This window comes from Alosa pseudoharengus, unplaced genomic scaffold (assembly GCF_046254945.1).
Source record: "Alosa pseudoharengus isolate Yale_2024_CS ecotype anadromous, Long Island Sound unplaced genomic scaffold, YU_APseudo_1.1 YU_APseudo_1.1_scf_24, whole genome shotgun sequence".
In the NCBI taxonomy this organism is placed as follows: domain Eukaryota; kingdom Metazoa; phylum Chordata; class Actinopteri; order Clupeiformes; family Clupeidae; genus Alosa; species Alosa pseudoharengus.
The window spans coordinates 14923399-14928398 of NW_027468689.1; the positions used below are offsets into that span (position 1 = coordinate 14923399).

At 42.9% G+C, this 5000-nt stretch overlaps 1 protein-coding gene across 3 annotated transcripts in view; it reads right to left on the reverse strand.

Moving 5' to 3' along the window:
- Positions 1-3822: 3822 nt before the first annotated feature.
- The window catches only part of hecw2b (HECT, C2 and WW domain containing E3 ubiquitin protein ligase 2b), a 43377-nt gene continuing 42199 nt past the window's right edge, over positions 3823-5000 (reverse strand). For all 3 annotated transcript variants that reach the window (XM_076303227.1, XM_076303228.1, XM_076303226.1), the window contains exon 29: positions 3823-5000. This exon is cut by the window's right edge and continues 2077 nt beyond it. The gene's annotated coding sequence lies outside the window, so the exon portion shown is untranslated.

A 5000-nucleotide genomic window follows, 5' to 3' on the forward strand; every position in this document is an offset into this window, starting at 1 on the left:
AAAAGCCCATTTCATCTTCCTCAAAGCCCTAATACCCTCACATATGTTCCAGGGTCCTTCACTCACAAGTATGTACTTAAAGAATGCTGTAGAAACAGACCAACTAAGTATTGTGTTTCTGCTGAGAGGACTATAACAAAAGATGCAATCTGGGGGCCAATTAAGGGTTTGATAACTTCGGTTCATGTGAGGGTCCTTGGTGCAGGGGATTTTAGAGCTATATAGTGTATGCTCTTGGACAATCAGCTTCACACCTATTTTCAGATGAAAACACAACCGTAGGTAGACAGAATCTTTCTAGCCTGTGGTAGGATGCCCACGTGTGTAAGCTAAGCTTCAAGGTAAAACATTTTGGCTTTTGAAAGCATCAAACCATGAAGGGTCTATTTTTATGAGAGTGTGTGATGTATGCAATGTGATGTGAAATGCTCTGTGAGCTTCTCAGGGGGTTGGGGTCTTTTCCCAGCATGTAATTTATGTTAAGCGTGACATTATAACATTTACCTACACTCACTCAACAGAGCAAGAGAGAGAGAGTGTGGAGCGGGTTTCACGGCTTTCTGCAAACATGCGGTGAGCATGAAGACCCAGTTATGAAGACCCAGCACATATAGTTTTTGCCCTGCATATGAGTGTTCATACGCTACATCCTGTGTTATGTGTGTGTGTGTGTTTTGTTGTGTGTGTGTGTGTGTGTCTGTCTGTGTGTGGGTGCGTGTGTGTGTGTGTGTGTGTGTGTGAATGCCTCTCTCCTTGCCCGATCTCCTTGGGGATCAATAAAGTATCTATCTATCTATCTATCTATCTATCTATCTATCTATCTATCTACACAACATGGGGGGAAACAGCTGAATGATAGATGCCCTATGTCCATGTTATTTTATACACTGAAAAAAGACATATCAGCAAAATTTGCCAATATGCTGCACATAGGCCACTGGTGGCAGATTCACCACCTACATGAAACTAGTTACAGCGACATATAATATTTACTGGGCAAGTATTCCAGAGCTGACATTCACACACTTTTTTAATGGCAAAATCTGTTGAAGCTTGATATCGTATATATCAACCAGGGAGGAGATTCACAACATTCATATGTCTGGTTACAGGGGCATAAAATGGCAAAATGCCTGTGTGTGGTTTTGGTTCGGGCAAGGAGAGAGGCTAACATTCACACACACACACACACACACACACACACACACACACACACACACACACACACACAGGCTGTGCTGGCGGGGTGGCGTAATGGTGTCCTTCTCTGCTCTCAAGCTGCATGCATAATGCAGGATCGCCTTTCCAATCCACTTCCTCCTGCACCCGTGCTGTAAAAATAGATCAGTGGACCATGCAAGCTTCAGTTCATTATTTTATCATGTATCTCTCCTACTTCTCTCTTTCTCTCACAACTCCGCACTCACACTAGATCCCTTTCTCAATATCCCCTTGCACAGGTTCACAGACACAGTCTGCAACACACACACACACACACACACACACACACACACACTGAGGATATACCATTTAGCTCATTAGCTAGGTTAGTTTACTCCTACAGAGTAGACTGAGGGCTGAGACACTATTTGCAGAATCTGTCTGTGTGTGTGCGTGTGAGTGTGTGTGTGCGTGTGTGTATGTGTGTGTGTGTGCGTGTGTGTTTGTTCCAGCTATGCATAATGTGTGATGTCTGCCACACATAGAGAACTTGCCAGCAGTGCAGTGATGTGACATGACAATAATGTCCATGGAGAAGTATTGACAAGCATCCAACACAGGAGCCACTCTGCAGCTCACAACATCGCTTGGCTTCCACACAGAGAAAGGCTTCAGAAATAACACCGTTGGTTTGTTCCAAAGAAAAACCAAATCTGTGATTTTTCAGTGATCTCTCCCTCTCCAGACTCACACATCCATAATGCAGTGCAGCAGAGGAGAGACAAAAAGGAGAGCAAAAAGGGCTAGGGATTTTTGCAGCAGACGGGAGAGATGGTAAAACGCTGGTTCTATGCCCACGGCAAACCAACCACTCACCATATCGCCTGCTCAGGTTTCCGATAGCCCAGGGAGGTGAGTGGTGAACGGCACCAGCAAAGTGTAGGAGAGTGGAAGGTGGAGAGGACTGGCACAGTGAGTGAATCAGGGATATGCACGCTGTAGTCAAGCAGGTCTGGTTTTCTTGCAGAACTGTGTGGTGGCCACACACACACACACAGTCACTCTCTCTGTGTCTTTCTGTATGTCTTTGCCCAATAGGCAGTTTGAACAGGAGAGACCCAGTTTGTGCAAACATGCCTGCTTCATATTCTAATTGTGTGTGTGTGTGTGTGTGTTACAGACTGTGGTACACAGAAAATGCAGTCAGGAGAAAATGTCCTCCGTAGGGGACATGCACACAGAAATGTCTGAAGGATGCTGCCTCGTAGTCTTCAGCTGTGCCTGCCTCTTTTTCTCTCTCTCAAGGTCAATAACTCCTTTTGTGTGTGTGTGTGTGCGTGTGTGTGTGTCTGTGTGTGTGCCTAAAACAAGTGACCTTCCTCATAAAGATCATTGTCATATATTGGTCAGGACTACTATTTCCCCGGGGGGATTGCGACACCAGCTGCCAAAGCTCAGGGTCAATTCCCGGCACGGTTTGTGTCATGATTTAAAAAGGGGGCTAAAAAAGCAGATTTTATGACTTGTGTCAGCAGAGCGCTATTAAACAGATAAAACAGAAGATATGGGCGTCCCGAGGATTCTCAAAATGTTGCCTGAACGAGCTATAAACGCTCCGATGAGGACGCTGGCTGCCGACACGTTACCTTCAAGCAGCACGTTCGCCGCTGTTAAGCAATAACCGGCATATTCAAAATCTGCATTTTCTTCGCTGGCTAAGAAAAGGTTTGTGCGTAATTGGAACACGGATGACCCCTGCTGGAGGTACATCAAGCCACAGTCAAGCAGATTATGACCACAGGAAATATCACTCCCAAAGTGTAAAACGGAAGATAACATCAACGGGATATAGGTGGTTTACAGATAAACCAGGGTAAAATTCACCCATAAACCTCTCAGTAGAAGAGTCCCGTGGTTTCATTACAAAGCTTCAAAACAAAGCTATGGCATTGGTTATTCTAAAATAATGTTTATCACTCATTCTGAATCTAATCTGCCTGGTTTGTCGCTACCGTGTCCTTGGAAACGAAAAACGTCCCCAGAACAATATTTCTGTGATTGAGGTCAGTATGCTATAGTCCAGCAAAATATGGACCCTGAAAGAAAATCTGAACTAAATTACCTTCACTGAACCTAAGTCATTATTCAAAAATGATTTTCAGATTTTCACATAACTACCTTTTACATCCATGAACTAGAATGGTTACCCCTGTTAACCAAATAATTAATGAACACGATGTTTGCCTCCATAAGACACCTTGGAGTTATACTGCCCCCTGGTGTTAAACAAAGGTAGACCCCATTTAATACTGACGTTCACCTTCCGCACTTGTTCCTTCAGAAAGTAGGCCAGTTAAACCTTTGCCTGTCTCTGGTGACCACTCTCCACATGGTGTTCCTGTTGCAGCCAGGCAGCATCCTTAATCACACAATCCCTTTATAAAAAAAATGCAACTCTTCTGCAATACCCTACCTGACACCTTTAGTGGTAAAAGAATGTCCAGAGTGGAACAGGTCTTTTTGAAGGTGTGCAACCAGTCGTCACATCCATGTTAATTTAGTTTCTCATTAGTTTTCATTATTTAGTTTTTCTCTTAAATAAAAATAGTAATAGAACTAATAGACGTTATAGAAATAAAGACACAAAGAACTTTTTTCTCCAACAGTTTTCGTATTTTATACAATCAGTGGTGACATGAGGAGAAACAGCCTTGCATAGAGTGGAGCATGTGCACTGACAGGCGTCACCCAGGCCCAATCAGAAGAGTGGCAGGAACTGGAGACACAGAGGCCGTCCAATCACATAACAGGGTGTCAAGGACTACTACGTCCCAGTACAAAATAAATACATAAAGGTGGCAATATTTAGAAAAAAGGTTACATAGGTGCAGAAAAGTATCATTCACAAAATTGACTGTGTCTGCATGGCCCCAATCATTGTTTATCCATACAAACAAATTCAGGATCAATTAACCATCTCTGATGGAACTAAATGTATGTAGTTAGAAGTTACAAATAGGGGTTTAATCATTAAAAATTTGAACTGGTTCAATGTACAAAGTTGTGGTCAATAAAACAATGTTTTTGGATGAGTTCAGTATGTCCAAAATGTCCAAATAAGGATTCCCATAAGGGCCCTATTGCACAGCCATGTCTCTGAGCTCATCTGTTTTTAAGGAGCATAGCGTAGCCTACTGCACCAACCGTCAATGCCTGTGAGACCTGGGTATTGTCTAGCTTATCGCTCGTAGTTGTTTGGTGGTGAAGATAAAAAAAAGCAGAGTGTATTGGAGATATGACTAAGGGTAGTCCTAGTCAGCCTGATGCCTTTGGTACATTCAGTGCAACATCTACACAGGCATTGCGGACAGAAAAATGAGAGTGAGAGAGTGAAAGAGAAAAAGATGGAAAGAAAGGTAGAGAGAGCGAAAGAGAGCAAGTGAGTGGGAAAGAGAGTTATCAAAAGCAATTGCTTTACTAAGTAAACTTAGGCCACATGAGCTTACACACCGGCCTTTTGCGAACATTGTGGAGTGTGTCATTACTTCTATTTCTCTTCCATTCTGACAAACTCGTTACTAAAGTGTCACAGTAAGAGTACATTCCAGATATCTGGAGACCTCAAAGTAACATGTTATTTGTTGACTCTACACTCCTGGAAAAAACAAAACAAAAATGAGTTCAAGGGGTTCTGTTCTAAAAACAGCCTCATTTACACAGACGTCTATGCTAAAAAATACCTTATTATGTAGCATGTTTATCATGCCTGATAGTTAGCCCCCACGCTGGTAATCAGAAAGAACTCTCAAAGGCTTGACCAGCCCTGAAGCATTCTAGAT